The sequence below is a fragment of the Anguilla rostrata genome, chromosome 16, assembly GCF_018555375.3.
Source record: "Anguilla rostrata isolate EN2019 chromosome 16, ASM1855537v3, whole genome shotgun sequence".
NCBI lineage: Eukaryota > Metazoa > Chordata > Actinopteri > Anguilliformes > Anguillidae > Anguilla > Anguilla rostrata.
In genome coordinates this window covers 7,173,428-7,191,615 of record NC_057948.1, presented here as the reverse complement: position 1 = coordinate 7,191,615, position 18,188 = coordinate 7,173,428, and the positions used below count along the sequence as shown (strand labels likewise).

The window sequence follows — 18,188 nt, the reverse complement described above, 5'->3', positions numbered from 1 at the left end:
CCAAAAACTGGGGAAACGACTGGCGCGCGGAGCAATGACGTAATGTGATCAATTGAAAGAGGGGGTTCGAGCTGGGCAATAATGCACCGACTGCAGAGAGAATAGATAGCATGTGCTGGGTAGCTGCCTGTTCTCAAAGGGGATCTGTGGTTTTGTTTGGTGAGTAGTTTTCACGTTATTTTCTGGTTAAATGCCTCCATAGATTTGCGAGTAAAGGTGTAAAACGAACCTAAATGCCTACATATCTATATAGCTAGATGTCGGGTATGTCTTAACTTAATGTCTTTTTACCCCACCCATTCATGTTGAGGTGAACTGGTGATGCTGAAATTGGATTTATTTTCGGGCAGCAGCTTGCAATCTCGTAGCCTACTGATGACCGATTGTTATCTCAGGATAGGTGGCACGTGAGACTTGGCTAATTAATTGGCTGTGAGTTCTGTACTGGGATTCTCAATTTGGGAGCTCTGGGGTGCAGAACAGTAGTGAATGCGTCTGTGGCTTGCATCTTGGGTGATGCTTTTTCTGTTTTCTCGCGAGCTACATTTTTGTACAGGTCCATTAAAGTTCAAATGAAATGGGTTCCTATAAATGATTATAGAGTCAAGTGGTATTTTAAACCTCTTGTCATGCTCAGCATTTATGAATCTCTTAAATCATTTGGTCAAAATTGGGCATAGTTTAGTTTTAGTCAGTTTGGTTTTGTAGTTAGGCAACCTGCCTTGCAATAGGTTCCCGGCTAGTTGGCTAGCTAGCTAGTTATCTACCTTGCTAATAAATGTAATGTGCATTGCGCGATTTGTATCTTGATTGGGAGGAGCACTCGTTTCTGGACAAACTGACAGAAAGGCTTAATGTGGCAAGCTAAGTTACAAACATTAAACCATCCATTGCAGCCATGCTTGGTCCATGCATGAATTTTGTGTAATCAACTGAAAGCTATGAAGTGAACTAACGTTACCTCCGATAGATGTGGACACCTGGGATATCCGAATTGATAACCTTATTGCTTGATCTTGCATTTCATCTAGCCTAGTAATTATTGATTACCATTTAGGTACACCAGTTGTATCAAAATGCATAGTCGCCAACCATCGTAGTTTTTGGCACTTTCAGAGACCTTACGACCAGTTTCACAAAGTTATGTATGCAAACCACTCTCCTGTTAAGTGACACGGCGGGATCACAGAGCCTCCGCCGGCGCTTCGAAATGAGGGGTGAAACTAACTGTCAATTAGCCGGATTGTTTAAAACCGTCCGTTTTCAGGTTTGGCTTAAAACCTCGTCATGTGCTGAAAGGGTTGAAGTTGGATTCTATATCTAAAATCTGTTAAGCACTTAAATTGGAAACGCTAGTATTTTCAGAAACGGGAAACGTGCTAATTTCAGAACTGGGAGACGTTGTCTGAAATGTGTCGGAGTAGGCCTATGCTGACTATTTGGTGTTGTCTTTAAATAATGACAAAGTATTAACTTAAACTAGACTACTTAGCAAATAATGGCTTTTATTTAAGAATAAAATACAGGAAAGACAAACCCTACCATTTTCTTCGAGTAGCCTACTATTTTCTCTTACATTGCCTATTGCCTGTCTGTACAGGTGGATATAGGCTATTAAAAAAATCGATTTCATTGTAGGCCTACCACAGCAGTTTCTTGTTAAAGATTTGAGCCGGTGGCATTCTGACTGCAAGCCAATGTTTCCTAAACAGCATATTTCAGCCCTGGGTTTCTAAGATGAATGAAAATGGTCAGCACTCAGAAACACTTCTGAGCATGCACGTGCCACGCAAGAACATCATTATCTCTCCGTCTCCTAGGCTATTTATTGAGTCCCAGCGTTGCCAATTCAAATGTTGAAGCATCACATCATCCTCAGTCAGTTTTTATTCCAAATGCAAACACTGCAAGTGTTTTGAATTGTTTTTTGTTTTCTTTCTTGAAACACATCCGGTGTGTAAGCAGGGGAGTTCAGTCTACAGAGCGCTGAATCTCGGCGCGCTTTTGTGGGATATACCTGGCGCGCGGAACGCTGTCGCTCGCGGATTCACAATGGGAAGAAATTTAAACCCGTGGAAGAGGCCATGTTGATCTTATCTCCCAAGTGGATTAAAAAGCACACTGTTACCATGAAGGCGGCGAGGTGCAAGCGGCCCTCGCCATCATGAAACAGAAACGGCCTCATCCCGGGACCAGACTCTCCTCCGCTACCTCTCTCAGGCCGGCACTCTCGGACTGCATCTGAACTGACGGAGTCATGTCGGACGATCCGACCGACTGAGCCGAGAGCCGCTCTGTTTGAGATCATCGATGAGATTTCCTATTTATTTATTTATTGGAGAAGGGCGATGAATTGAGAACTTTGCCAATGGAAGAGACGTGGGCCTGAAGTACTTGGGGATTTCCCTTAATTTTGGGAGATACACTGGTTGGATTAGTCAAGGGGATAAAGACTGAGGATAGCAAGGAGGCAGAACCTGTGATTTTTAAAGGACATGGAATCAGGAGCCGAGGCGACCCCACATCAGCAACCGAGGCGGAAGGCGGTGGCTCACGGATTAGAAGACCAGAAACGGGTAAGTGGAGGAATATTTATGTCTTTTCTTTCTAGTCAGTGAAGGGGATCTTTGATCGGGTTATCTGAAGAAGTGGAGATTTGTAGATGTCAGGTCACCAACGCGTTGTCCCAGTTTCTGAGTACAGTGGCCTTCCTTTAAGAGCTTAAGGAGTGCGTCATAGATGCAAGTGATGAAATCGTGGAACCCGTTGAAGAGGTGCTGCCAGTTCACAGTGGTCTTTACTTGAAAGTGGTTCTGTTCGTCTTCCAGCAAGCTTTATGACTGTGCAAAAAAGCTTTAGACAAGCTGCTTTGGAGTTACTGAAGCGTAGGCCTATATTATTGGCTTTCTTGACCAAACAACCCGGAAATCCACACGTCCCCGTATACTAGGCATTGTAAAGATGCGAGGTCATCACCGACTTCTGAAAATATAGGCTATAAATTAACGCTAAAGTGAAATATCATCAACAACAACAAAAAAATCCAGGAAGCGAACTGTCCCTTTAAGGTCATAGAACATCACAATACTGAGACACGTTTGGGAATCAAATTCATGTCAAATTTACTTCTATTGTCCGAGGTCCCTTTCTGTGGCTAAATTGCCTTTTAAACCACCAATTAGAGACGGGCTCATGCTCCCCGGCACAGAGAAACCCTGGCTATTGTACTAGTAACAATAACATTAATATGCATTTGCAAAGGGGGGGAGCTGTGTGTGTGTGTGTGTGTGTATGTTTGTGTGTGTGTGTGCATGTGCGCGTGTGTGTGTGTGTGTGTGAGTGAGTTGGGGGCAGGACTCTGTTGTGGGAGCACACATCACCCATCTGTTCTGGCTTTTGACCAGAGAACGCGCCGGTGCGGTGCCGCCAATTGGTCACGCTTTAACGGAGCTCGCTTTAACTTGACCCTCGCAGCCGTCGTAGAGATTTAGAAATTTGCAGCGATTTAGCCCGATTTGCGATTGGCCGCAATGTCAACTCAGCCAAAGAGCGGCGCAACCCCGACGCGTCTCACCAGTCTCCGTTCCTTTTGCCTTTTTTGAATTTAAATAAACTTATCCTACGTTTTGAATATGAACTTAATATGTAAATGGATCTGTCTCCAGGTTCGAGTGGTTTCCACTATTGCAGCCTTTCTCCATTGTTCCTTATCCACAGAATGGTAATATTGAATATCTAGGGTGCGTTTCATGGATCGGGTGTGTCTCACGCGTATTGGGTCGGTAGTACAGACGAAGTTGGAAGGTTGTATGTTTTCATACTGAGGATCATATTTTATGGATTTTAGATCTGCAGTGTTAGAAAGTTCGTCTCCCACTAAATTATTGCATTATCAGGTTCGGTAAATTGATCACCGGGGATTCCGATGGCATAAATATTAATTATTGCGACAAAAATCACAGCTGTTGTTTTCCGATTTTCCAGATTAGTAAACCCTTGTGGAAACGTTAAGTGCCGGAGCCTCGCACACGAACCACATTGGATGGTGAAATGAGGGGAAAATTCCATTTTTAATACCGTTGCAATAAAAAGTTAGGCCACATTGGGACAGCAAGTTATACTGCAGGCTGTATATTTACTTCCCAACTTTCACAGAATTCACAGAATAGAATTGGATTTTGACGCGCATATTTTGCCTACTGAACATTTTCTGAATAATCAATATGCCGATGATAGACCCGTATTCATCATCAAAAAGGTCATCTGCCACATCTGTGCACAAAGCATTCAGCGTTTGGCACAGCATTGTGGGAAAGTTTTGAACCGGACAATTTCACATTGAGTTGGCCTGCTTCACAACTGAATAGCAGTGCTGTACTATAAAAGGGAATCCTACGACTGGTGATAAAATTGGGGGCCTGTTGCAAAATGAACTGCTTGTAAAAAGTTCCGTTGTCAGAGAAATTGGCAAACCATCCGTTTTATAGACTGCTTATTCCTGGTCAGGGTCATGGGGCGCGTGGGGGGTGGGGGTATACACCTTCCACAGGTCACCAGTCCATCACAGGGCAGACTATTTATTTCTTTATGGAAATATTAATGATGTATTAAGAATGAATATAATCTCATTGTAAGGCGTTCTGGATAAATCTGCCAAATGGCTATGCTGTAATGTAATATTTCCTAGCCTGAACTATAATTGGATTCTTTTGTTGGTGATTTTTCAAGTATAGAAAAAAATGCATTAAAGACTCTCACAGACGCGAGTTGGAGGAAGACACTTTGTGTGCGGTTCAGCAGGAGGACCACTGTGGGTGTCTGATTGACAGGCAGGGGCTCAAAAGTGCATGGTAAGACTTGGGGGGTCATCCTGTGACTCGGTCTGAATGTTTCAGCATGCTGGACCAAAAGCAATGCCAGCACTTTGATTATTTATTTATTTTCCTTCTTGGCAGCTGCTAAGTTTTGGTCAAGCGTACTGCACAAACGAGCATTCTCAGGACTGCTCCGGCTGTAGCCTCTGACGTTTAGTACGAATGGCTTTCCAGAGTCGCCGAGCGCTAACGGCGCGCTGCTAACGGTAGCGCCCGCCCGCCAAAAACCCAGCCCGCCGCACGAGGGTCCTTATTCAGCGTTCAGTGTCTTAATCTGCCTTTGGTAATGCCTCCGCCTTCACAGCTTGCAGCTGACAAGATTTGAGTCGTGCCATCTCTTCTAAGAAGTGCTTCTTGTATTGGACATGGTTTCAGTTTATATGGGAGCACTGTCATAAGCTGTAATTGTGTTCTTTGTTTGTTTTTTTTGGTCTGCTAAGGAGCTTTGAATTGCAGATTTTAGTTGGAGGTGATGTGGTCTGTTTCTGTCCCTTGAATAGAATAGAATTTAATGGAGTAGAATAACCTCATTTCCCATGGGGAACCTCAGGTATACAAGACGAGAGGAAAGCCCACGGTGGACGATGGTATTTTGGAGCCGGTGTTAAATATATTAAGTATATTCATGTCACACCTCACAAGCTGCCTTGTAGATAATTTACTGTGAGCTTATTTTCCTGAGGTGAAATATAGTCTAGCCAGTATTGACTTTGGTTCAGGAAGATTATGTATAACTGAGTAAATGTAATTCTTCATTACATTTCTTGTTTTCGTTGTGAGCACAGAAAGAAAGACAACCAGCCACAATGAATCAAATCCAAGTGTTAAAATGTTGAGTGTGTTTTTTTGATTTCCCACATTGTTATTTTGTTCCTCTACATCGGTGTTTAAAAGTTTAAACAATTCGCCGCTTCTCCATTCCGCAAACGTTAACTTTTTCCACGGTTCCGCGTCCGGTCTTGAACGATATCGAAACGTTGCAGCCGAAGGGGCTCTAGCATCGAAAAGCAGAGCGACGATCCTCGGCTGACCTCTATTGAAAGGCACAGATGGATTCCTCAATTAGCCAAGGTTAACAAATTAACCCAGCGGTTAGGGACCGGAGAGTGAATGCTAATTGCTAAATCCAAGCCTTTGCCGGGAGTGAGAGTGCCTCCTGATTGGCCGATTCGTCCCTGGCTTGATTGTGCAGTGTCACGCGCTAGCCTGCTCGGTTTTCTCCGACCGCGTGCCTGGGCAAGGAGGACGTGCCTGTAGGTTGCGGTCCAGCCTCTCGTTGTGTTAGACCACTGCGCCGGAGGGGCCGTTAATAGCAAGGGGGGGGCGACGAGAGCTTATTTTTTGTGTGTCCCCCCCCCCCCCCCCACCCCCACGCAGAATGGAGCAGAACTAATATTCCTCTAACATGCGGACGCGATCATTTAGGCTCCCTTCAACCGAGGCCGTGAATATTTATGGCGTCTGCGTCGAGCCGGAAGCTAACGAAAAGGGCTCCCGAGCGGAGCGGCCCTGATTTTTGGGGGGGGCCGTCGTTCGGCTCGCGGACGGGCACGTTCTCGCGCGGGACGGCGCCCTTCGCGTTCCTTACGGAAAAGGCTCGCGTTTCAGGCTAACCTCGTCGACGTCCGCGCGCGACCGTTTAAAAAAAAAAAATCGATTTCAAACCGATCTGCGTCGCTTAGCGCCTTTCTCTCGAGACTCGTCGACGGCTCGCGGTGTCCCCGGCCGCGTTCGCTCCCGGGGAGGAGGCTCCTGGGACGCCGTTTCGCGCGGCTCCGTTTTGGCGCGATTCGTCGCTGGCCGGGTTCCCGGAACGCGGCGAGGGCTGCGGCTCGTCGCTGACGGCTGTGATCGATTGCGCCCTCTCCGGCTGCCAAATGCCCGCATTTGAAGCCAGTTTAGCGTTAATATCTAAAATTGGTGCCAGAAATTCAAAGACACCTGACCCTCTTTTGTTTGATTACTGAAAACTGCCCGTTCGGTCACCAGTTAGCCTCGACCTGTTCGGATAATATGAAATTCTTGATTAGTCTTGATTAATACTCTTCTCTCTCGCGTCTTTGGTTGTGGAATTGCTGCTAATGTCCCATTCTTCCGAAGGTGCGATTCGTTAATGTTCGCCTCGGTTGGCACGTCGTCTGAGAGACCGCGGAATGTGCGATGTCGTCGTTCCAGAGGCGTGGCCTCTGCCTTTACTGCGGAGTTAACAGTCGGGTCGTAGGGCATGTGGTTTGGGCGGAGGGGTGCAGCATGCCTTTGCTCAGTTGAGTTGCTCTTGTTCTCAGAGCTGCTGAGCCAGTGGGTTGGTATGTGTGGGGCTGGGTGTCATAGGTTGGTCTTTACTTAAGATTGGGGCGACATAGCTCAGGAGGTAAGACCGATTGTCTGGCAGTCGGAGGGTTGCCGGTTCAAACCCCGCCCTGGGGCGTGTCGAAGTGTCCTTGAGCAAGACACCTAATTCCTAACTGCTCTGGCGATTGAGAGGCATCAATTGTAAAGCGCTTTGGATAAAAGCGCTATATAAATGCAGTCCATTTACCATTTAAGAGAGGAAAGGGGCGTGTAGGCCAGCGGGGGTTTGGTCACTGGCTTTCCAGAGGGCTGAGCGCGATCCGTCAGTCCTCCCTGTTTGAGTGCGGGTTAGGGCTGGGGAGAGCGAGGTACGGGACCCTGGGGTACGAGGAGGGACGCCCCAGACTGTGGCAGGAGACAGTTTAGGCTACAGAGGAGGGAGCAGAACAGCAGAGTAGGGGTCCCTGAAGCGCGCCTCTTCCTGTACCCCACAGAGCCTCTCCTGGTTCTCAGTCCCATTGGGGTTTTCTAGAATAGTGCTGGTCTGCAGCGCTGCGGTGAACGTCCGAGTCTCTGTGGATCAGAACCTGAGTTAGGACGGAGTGTAGCACAGTGGGTAAGGAACTGGGCTTGTACCGAAGGTGCAGGGTTCGATCGGTAAGGACACTGCCGTTGTACCCTTGAGCAAGGTACTTTACCTGCATTGCTTCAGTATATATCCAGCTGTATAAATGGATACAATGTAAAATGCTATGTAAAAAAAAGTTGTGTAAGTCGCTCTGGATAAGAGCGTCGACTAAATGCCTGTAATGCTATGTAATGTAATGAATGAGGGGCGTATGCGATGTTTCTGGTGGACATCTCTGCGATATACTGCGTGTCTGTGAACAGGTGGGACTGCTCGCTCCACGCTGCGATGGGATTCGCTCCTGGCTCGCGGCCCTCTCGCCCCCCCCCCCCCCCCCTTTCCCTTACGGCCAGACAGGTGGACAGGTGTCCCCCTGGCTGTCGCCTGGCAACTGTCTTGCTTGACGTGCTGTAGAGCGCACGATGGCCAAGGCTTCGACGCGATGATTTCAGGCTGACGATTCCTTCGCTGACTAAATATTTCTCGGTTTTCAGTTTTCATTCTTGAAGGACACGGCTTTCTATTATGTGTTTATCATACTTTTTTTCCATTTGAAGTGTAAACCTGAACCTCAGCTAAAATGTCAAAAGAAACAAAAAAAAAAAGGAAATTTAAAGAAACCTCTGAGAGATTTAAACCTACCTCAGCAGACGTACATTTGTGTAGTCCGTGATGAGAATACGGCCTGCGACCGTTTGCTAATTCCTCAGCATTGTCTCCCTAAGTTTGCGCACATTCAAACTGATGTCCTTACGGCTGTTTTCGCCGTCTTCCGGTGAGTTTCCTCTGCAATGCTAACTGGAAGCTAGCGCATGAGTAACCTGAATCTCCCTCCTGTCCCATATTTGCTCCCAGTGGCGCGTGACGGTGTTTCACTGGCGAAACGCCGTTGGCTGGTTGACGGCTCGCGCGCAGCGACGACTAACAGGGGCCTAACTGGGGCCCCCGCGAAGGCCTGAGGATGCAAGGGCCTCCCGGGGGCCCTCGGCGGACGGAGAGGGACCTGGAGAGCGAACGCTCCGCGACTCTCGTCCGTCTGTTTTTTTTAAAAAATTATCTCCGGACGCCCCTAGCAACGGGCCCGCCGGAATTCAATTTTACACTCGAGGGAATTTTTTCCCGTGATAAGGGGATCAGTGTTGAATGCTGCTTTTTTTTTGGCCTAAGCCGCCAAGTGTGGAGGTAGACAACTACCCCCCCCCACCCCCCACCCCTCCACACACACACACACACACCCTCTACGGCCCTCACACGCGTTGGGAATCTCAATTGCCTGGCTGCAGACCTTCTAGCCCGGACAAAGGGGAGCGGTCGAGCCCGGGGGAGGAAGGGGTTAACTGAATATTTTGAGCCGCTTTGCCGTGATGTACGTTTTGCGATAGGAATCCTGGGAAGCCTTGTCTGACGCTGGGGTGGAGAGGTGGTGTGGGTTGGGGGGGTGGGGAGGTGTGGGTGGGTGGGAGGTGGTGGGGTTGGGGGATGTGCTTAGCGTGGCGACAGTGAGGAATTTCCCACACGGAACGGGGGGGGAATTTTTATTATTTTTTTTTATCCCTACTGTTTTTCCCGTCCCTGTTCCTTCGGTAGTGGGGAAAATGGATACGTGTTATTTTTTACCGTTACGTAGCCTCTAGTCGTTTATGGATTAATGTATATCCTGTCACAAACATCGATTGTTTAATAGCAGAATAACACAAATCCTTCGGGTTGCTTCAGGTTTCCTTTCGAAGGCTATCCGACTCGGGTGACCGGGCGACGGGATTTCTCCCGCTTAGCGTTAATCAAAACCGGAAAGGCTCCGCCCAATCGGAGCGGGCGCTCGGCGATTAAGCCGTTCGTATCGAAGGAGCGCGCCGGTTAGCCTAGCGCACCCTGCCCGGATGCGGTTGGCCTTCGTTCGAAGCCCCTCCAGAGGTAATCCCATCCCATGCGGGCTCCGGGCTCCTCTCTGAGTGAGAGATCCATTTCAATTAGAAAAGCCTCCTGCTTTTTTTAATTGAACGGCGCACGGCGAAGGAGAAATAATTGTCTGCGCGTCGCTCTCGTTTTCTGATTTTTTTTTTCCCTCCCCCTCTCTCTCCACCGTGTAATATGCCGAAAATGAAGGCAATGCATCATCAAATGATTTTCTGCCACCGGGCGTGCCCGTTCCACGCTTTGCATTTTGATGCTTGTTGGGTCGGGGTGTGGGGGGGTGGGGGGTGGGGGGTGTGGAGGGGAGGTAGTGGAGGGGGTTTAGGGGACGGGCGGGGTAGAGGGGGTGGAATGAGAGATTCCAGCAGAGTGCCGGAGCACTGCACTGTGGAGTAAGCTCTGAGATGCCCTGCAGTGTGTTGTTGGGGGCCCTGGTTTACATGTGTGTGTCGTGTGTGTGTGTGTGTGTGTGTGTGGTGTGTGTGTGTTGTGTGTGTGCACTGTGTGTGTGTGTGTGTGTGTGTGTGTGTGTGTGTGTGTGTCTGTGTGTGTGCACTGTGTGCATGGTGTGTTCTGTGTGTTGTGTGTCTGTGGTCTGTGGTGTGTGTGTGTGTGTGTGTTGTGTGTGTGTGTGTGTGTGTGTGTGTGTGTGTGTGTGTGTGTGTGTTGTGTCTGTGTCTGTGGGTGGGTGGTTGTGTCTGGTGTGTGTGTGTGTGTGTGCGCGTGCGTCGACAGGAGGATACCGCCCATCCAGGTGAAGAGAGGACAGACCAAGCAGATGGGACCCCTCTCTAACGTCCCCCGGAGGACCCCTGCGTCCGAAAGTAAGCCCCGCCCCCCCATATGGAGTCGCGGCTAGGCTAATTAGCGCAGGGTAGCTGGCGGGACACAATTTGCAGCAGCCTCCAGCAAAAATGGCTCCACGGCGGACTGGCTCATTAAGTAGTTTCCACAACGTGCAGCGTGTAGCCTACTTTACAATGCACACACACATTAAGAACCTGCTTCCTGTGTCGGGGTGTAATCAGGGCAAATATGGGCCGGTGGGAGCGGCAGATAAACAGGGCCTTCCCTGCCGCCGCAAAATGTCCTCGCAATGGCAGTGGAATGTTTTTGTCAGTGTTGTAACATTGACGCTACCCGGCTAACGACGTTTTGTTGTTGGCTGGGTTACGACCGAGCTGGACTGAGCCATACGGGAGCTGAGAGGAGGAGGGGGGGGCCTTTTGTGATCTGTTAGGTAGCCGCGCGCGTGCGATCTCTCCCGCAGGTATTCGTAATTTTCCCAAGATTCCCCTCCCCGAAGGAACACGCCGCGGACGAGCCCCGTCTGTGGGGGGGTGGGGGTGGGGAGGGGAGCGCCGCTGCTCTTTAATGCGGACCCGCCGTTGCGTGGAATTAATTAGCCCCTCCCCCCCACACATCCCCACATCCCCACATCCCCCACCTGATCGGAGCCAGTGCCGTATTTCCATTAGCGCCCCCCCTGCCCCCCAGCCCCCTCCCCCCTCCTGTAACGGCCCCTCTCAGATCACTTACAGGCATGATCAATACACCCGTCCTGCTCCCATCGATCTCCCCTGCGTCCCGACTGCTGTCCCGGAGTGGCCGCGCCTCCAGGTCTGCGCCCCGCCCTCCCCCTTCTCTCTCGCTCTCTCTCTCTCTCTCTCTCTGTTTCTCTTGGGGTCTCTCTCTTACACTCTCTGTCCTCTCTCCCTCTCTCTCCCCCTCTCTATCTCAATGTCTCTCTCTCTCTCTCTCTGGCTCACTCCCTTTCTCTCTCTCTCTCTCTTTGTTTCTCTTGGGGTCTCTCTCTCACTCTCTCTGTCCCCTCTCCCTCTCTATCTCAATGTCTCTCTCTCTCTCTCTGGCTCACTCCCTTTCTCTCTCTCTCTCTCTCTTCTCCCTCTCCCTGCTCATATCTCTCTGTCTTGGTCTTTCTCTCACTCTCTCTGTCCTCTCTCCCCCTCTATCCCTCTCTATCTCAATGTCTCTCTCTCTCTGTCTGCATTCAACCTGCAGTATGTTTTCCTGCCTTTTCCTGTGGCTTGTGGCGCATGCAGTCGCCCCATCAGCAGCCAGAGAAACAGCGCTCCACAGCGGACGTTCAATACTGCAGTGTTTCACCTCAAATTAAATTTTACTGTTTTTCTTCTCGGACAAAGACTCCCACTCCCAGCCCCTGTCAGTCAGGACCCTGCCCTGAAACACAATGAACCCTTTAAGGTGTGATGTCACAAAGAAGTGATTAGAATGTTCTTGCCTGAACATTCTAATGCTGATGTCACAATCACTGCTGGTAATCGAAAGCAATGGAGTCTGAATCGATGGCTGTTTGTCCGTGGTGGGGTTTGTCTGTCCCCACCCCTGTTCCTCCAGAGCACATTCAGTGATTGGGAGGAGGGGGGGGGGGGTGAATTTATCAGGACGGACCTGAGATTGATTAAAACAGAGGGAGTTCAATAATGTTTCCTTTCTGTGATTCTGACGGTGATGCAGTGGTATTCCTCATTCGTTGCTGTGGACGCGATGCTACACGGGTCATCGTGTGTTAAAGCACCTGACCAGAAGCACGTGCCCAGTGCATTCAAACAGCTTTCCCTACCCCAACCGAGGTGGTGCTGCCACTGAATCGTCCCCGGTGCCTGAGATGAGCTCTACTGCCAGCGGAGAGGAGAGGAGAGGAGAGGGGAGGGGAGGGGTGTAGCGCGTTCCCGTTTGGTTTCTCTGACTGCACGGCGCGCACACACACAGGAATATTGACGACTCTGATCGTTCTCGCCTCTGAACCCTGAAGAAGCCTTCGGGCTGAGTTCGGTGCTAAGACGGTGTATGTCTCGGTAGTGTCTTGTTTACCCCCCCCCCCGACCTCACGGGGGAAAAAGCATCGCAGCGACAAATGGGACGGTCACGCCGGACATTCCTGTGGCGGACGGAGAGCCCGGCGGAGTCGGGTTCGAATGCGGTTTCAAAAGCCCTTAATTGCGTTAACAAAGCCCTTCCGCGTTACCGTCGGGAGTCCCGAGTTCCCAATTTTAATCTTGGTCATTTTGCGAGGGGGGTAAAGTGCTTGTCTAAGCACAAAGAGGAGGGTCGCACCGACTGACGCTCAAGGGCGCCGGTGTAATGTGATCTTCACCATTAGCATGTCTCTGAGCGGGCAGTGGAGGGGGTGATGGAGAACCTTTGGCTCCAGCGGGAGACCCTTGAAACCGGATCCGGCCGTTAAGCAACGCAGGCCGACGCTTCCCAGCCGCCGGCGCGGAAGCGCGCACTTAATTTAGCGGGTCGCGTTTTTCGACCGCGGTCGGCCTCGCGGACGCCCCCCCGAAATGACCGCGTTCCCTCGCACGGCTCGCATCTGCGCTCGGGCGGGGGGACTCCGAGCCGGGGCACTTCTGTCTGGCTTTCGCTCGACGCGGCGCTGCCGAGGTTATCGCAGGAATCAATACTCCTAAAGACCGGAGTGTTCCGGTGATCAAATATTTATTTAGTCGAGGGTGGGGGGGGGGAAACACCAGCTGTTGTCCGTCTTCTATGTCTGTGCGGGTGCTGGGGAATCCAATAGAACAGGAGCTCTTTTTATTAACCCTTTAAGGTGTAAGATAGTTCATAATACATTTTGCTGTTTTTCTCACCTTGAACAAAGCTTTTCCACCTCTCCACTCACATTCCAGTTCACTCAGGATACTGTTCCCAGAACATAGTTAACCCTTGAAGGTGTAAGATCTCAAATGTGCGATTGGAATGTTCTTAGGTGAACGTGCTAATGCTGATGGAACGATGGAACAATCACTACTGGTAACTGAAAGCAATGGAGGTCTAGAACACTTACTTAGAATTTTGAAAAAACGTTCCAAAAAAAACCTGCTCTTCAAAGGAAACCTCCTCCAGGGTGCTGATCCGAAATGAGGGGCGGCTCTCTCGCTCTCTCGCTCTCTCTCTCTCTCTCTCTGTCCCAGCTGACACAGGCAGGTGGAGGCCTTTTGGTGAAAACTGTCCCTGAGGCTGAAGGTGAATTTGATCGGCTAAGACCGAGGTAGTCCTCCTAGTTTCAGCCTGTCTGGGACAACTCTTCAGAGTACCCAGACAAGACAATCTGACACGATCAACCGAAACGGGATGTTGTCTTCTGTACGCTGCTAAATTGAAATTGGGTCAATTAAATGGGACCACATCTTGTTGTTCAGTGTTGCGTCTCATTTGCTTTCTGGACACTTCCTGTGATTTTTAGGACGCCGGTGGAGGACGTTACATTGGATGGGCGCATACATGGACTGATCCAGTACAGGCTAGCTGGGATGTTGGGGTGGCCAGGATGTAAAATATTTGTGACTGCTGTAGTTTTTTAAAAATCTTTTTTTCTTTACCAGCCACATATGCATGTTGTACACACACACACACACACACACACACACAGACACACACATACAAGCAATGTGTGAGTATGCCCCTTGTGTAGATGACTAGAAAAATGAAGTGCAGTTTAGATTTTCTCCTCTGCTCACGGAAAATGCAGTGCGTGACACATTTGATGAGAGAATCAGTTGGAAAGAAGTCTCATTGAACAAATAAATTGAACAAATTGTCAAATAAGGCTGTCTAGATCCTATTGATGAAGCAGTTAACCGTAAAGCACTAGTTATGGTGGCATAAGAACAAAAGGACATTAATAAGATTTTGAGGACAACAGCGTATTATTTTTTCCATCAATTAATGGTCTCTTTCCCTCTCAGTCGTTACATTTCCATAAAGCGTGATTGCTAACGTGTGAAATTTACAGCATTGCTGGCATCGTGTCTGTGAGAAGGTGTGTGAGATCTGAACAGCTGCGCGGTAGCACTTAGCATAACTGGGAAAACCCGTTTCGATTTGCCAAATGCTTTTAACCGCATCTAACTTTCTATATAGGCTGTATTCTGTGGATTAAACTCAAATACCTGGCAAAAGGAATCTATATTTAGGTAAACGGAGCTCAGCAGTTACGGTTTTGAGGATGTTAGGCCTACCTCACGTGGTCTTTTAACCTCTGGGACGCTGTGAACGGAGGTTTTCTTCTCGTGTCAAGCTGTTGGTTAATGCAGTGTGCGGAATTTTATGGCGAAAGTTCAATGGAATTAAAGCTGCGTTGGGCAACTTTCTCAATTGTTGCAATGTTGTGAAAACAAGAAAAAAACGTAGAGTCAAGTTGTAAACGACTTTGATCTCTGACATTATATCTTCTATATATATATGTGTGTGTGTGTGTGTGTGTGTATGTGTATATATATATATATATATATATATATATATATATATGCGTATATGTTAAAGTCACAGCTTCTTTTTTTGTTGCAGTACGTTTAACGTAAGCGGAGAGCAAGTCTGTGGCTAAAAGGCTAACGCCAAAGGCGCACGGGAAGGCGTGGCCGTGCCGGGTAGGGGCGTCGTCCCCGCGCCGCGTGGCTCATGCCGATTTCTCCGCGCAGACGTGCACTCCTTATGTGGAACTTAAATGTGATATGCTGATTGTTTTTGTAACTTCAAAACTCCCATTTTTCCAACATTCCACCAATGATGAGAGTAGAACCCCTGACAATGACTTGAATAACAGCTGGCTGAATTATTTGAAGAAAATGCACTAAAGCTGCGGTTAACTGCTAAATACTTGAAGGCTGCATTCCACTGTTCGTTTCTTTTTTTTTTTACACCGTGGTATTGAATTTGGTATTGAGAATCATGGAATTTCACTGGTATTGGTATCAATTGCCAAAATTCTGGTATTGTGACATTCCTAACATGCACATATTTCAAACGGACACACATACACACACACACCAGTGCGGTCCTGCCTCCTGTGTGTTGAATTCTGCCCGTACCATCCTTGTTGGGACCTGGTGTCACTGTGATGCCGTTGCGAGGACCGGCTTCGGGGCTGCGCTGACGCCGCGCTAACGCCGTGCTAACGCCGCGCTAACGCCGTGCTAACGCTGTGCTAACGCTGTGCTAATGCCGTGCTAACGCCGTGCTAACGCCATGCTAACGCTGTGCTAACGCTGTGCTAACGCTGTGCTAATGCCGTGCTAATGCCGTGCTAACGCCGTGCTAATGCCATGCTAATGCCGTGCTAACGCTGTGCTAATGCCATGCTAACGGTGTGCGCTCACTGAGGACGTATTCGCAGGGCCGTAACAGACGGCGTTTCGACAGCGTTGTCAGCCGTCAGCCCTCAAGTCATTCTTAAAAGGCTCTGAGCCATGGTCGCACTATTATAACACTGTTTTGGAAATTGTCGCATCAATGCAGGTTTAGCCAATAAGCACGAGAGCTATAAGGTGAGTAATTGGCGTGCGCAGACTTCGCAGTCAGACTCGACTCTGTACGGTAATTGGCTCGATTCGACCGCTTTGTACACCGAGCTAACGTAATGTCCTCCCCCCTGGCGACTCCATAATACACAAACTGGCTGCAGTTTAAATGGAAATGGGGCCGATTTTTTTTTTTTTTTGTAAGACGGGGGTTTCGCGAGAGCCGTAAAAAGTCCCTCTCTCGGGGGGGCCCGGATGGGGAAAACGGCAGCAGCGCCGCCGCCGTACGGCGAGATTTAAGCTTCTCCAGAGACCTCCTTTATTCGCGGCGAAGCAATAAGGAGCCACTTTGGCTCGCGCGCACCCCTGCTTTGAACGCGGCGTTGTGAATATTTACGGCCAAATTAAAATTCCACTTCAGCGAAACCTGTAGGACCGTCTCTACACACCACACACACACACCCCACACACACCCCACACACACACACCACACACACACACACACACACACACACACACACACACACACAGACACACACACACACACACGAAGATAAGCCGCTTCTCCAGCTGAAACAATGCAAATAAGCGCGCGTGCATATATTTGTGATGCCCGGCTGCCCTCCTCCTGACTCGTTTATCGTACCGCGGGAATCGTTCGTAAGCCCTGCAGATGTTAATTAAATCCGGGCCCGCGAATAAGACGTATCGCACCCCCCCCCCACCCCCTTCCCCTCCCCCCCCGTGCCCCTACCGATATTCCTCTCCGGTGACCGGGGACGGCGGTTCGTCTTCATTCCGACCCCGTTAAGATGGTATCTCGCACTCGGCCTGTAATTGCCTTTTCTCTCCTCGATCACGGTGGGAAATTGTGCCGCGAGGGGTTTCCCGGGAAACGTCCCGCTAAATCAACGGAAGCGCGGACTCGCGGGCCGTGGCGGTTTTATAGAGGGGGGGCGGAAAGGGGAAAAGGGAAAAGGTTTAGGGGGGAAAAAAAGCCAGTCGATTGCCTCTTATTTTACAGATTTTTTTTTTTTTTGGACCTTACGGGGATGAACCCGGGACGGCTGGAAGGGACGAGTGTAGCACAGTGGGTAAGGAACTGGGCTTGTAACCGAAAGGTTGCAGGTTCGATTCCCGGGTAGGACACTGCCGTTGTACCCTTGAGCAAGGTACTTAACCTGCATTGCTTCAGTATATATCCAGCTGTATAAATGGATACAATGTAAATGCTATGTAAAAAAGTTGTGTAAGTCGCTCTGGATAAGAGCGTCTGCTAAATGCCTGTAATGTAATGTAATGGACGACGGCTCGCGACCGGAAGGGATATCCTGGATTTCGCCGTCGCCTCCCACCTCTCGGCGGTTCCCGTGTGGAGTGCTTAGCGGGTTTTGGGTGGCAGCGGCGGGGGGGGGGGGAAAGCCGCTAAGATGCCGGCTAATCCTGCGAAAGGGGCTCGAGGGGTTCACGGGCGGTAATCCACTGGCTTCGCGCCCGCGGTCGACGTTAGCCGCAGTTCGCCGAAAGAAAGACGTTTTCCCCCCACAAGCCCCTGCTTGTGGTCCTGGTTTCTGAGCTGTGGCTTGGTCCTCAGTCTTTCTCATAGGCAGCGCTAAGCTGTAGGTCTTGTCCAACTGGTTGTCCTCAAAAATGGCCACTGGGTATGCAGTCTTTTTATACGATCCTGCCAATGACTATTGAATGGCGCCATCGCCAGGCTCGATGTTAGACGCCCTCGGAGTCCGTTGAATCGAGCTCTTCCTGGTCTCCCGCCAGTCGCGAACGGCCTTCTGAGCGAGTGCCGGGTGGCCACTTCCTGTCTCGAGTTAGCGCTGCACCAGCCTTAACAGGAAGTCGCTTTTGAAATCACACAAAGCAAAGTTGGTCGCAGGCTACCGTAGAAGCAAGCGCCCCGGATTGCTGATGCGGCGTTCTTAATGACTTGACTTAGCTACAGCCTGCTCTGCTCTTCGGGTCCCCCAGCATTTGGAATTCACCCGAAGATGCGTTTCCAGTTCATCTCTCTCCCAAGTGCAGTGCAGGGGATTTGCCAGCCTTTTTTTGTCAGTGTTCCGTTTTGAAGTTCGGCGGTTTGGAGCCGCAAAACGTTTTGTCCCCGTTTTTTTAAAGATGTTTCGCTTTCTCTCTGAAACGTGAGCGAATCCTCTGCCTCCGTCTCCTCAGGGGGAGGAG

At 49.6% G+C, this 18,188-nt stretch overlaps 1 long non-coding RNA gene across 1 annotated transcript in view; it reads left to right on the top strand.

The window, feature by feature from the left end:
* Positions 1-18,188, top strand: part of LOC135242104 (uncharacterized) — a 63,454-nt gene continuing 45,266 nt past the window's right edge. Inside the window, exons 1-2 of the long non-coding RNA XR_010326221.1 lie at positions 1-159; positions 1,966-2,576. This is a non-coding gene — a long non-coding RNA (uncharacterized LOC135242104). The remainder of the gene's footprint in view (positions 160-1,965; positions 2,577-18,188) is intronic.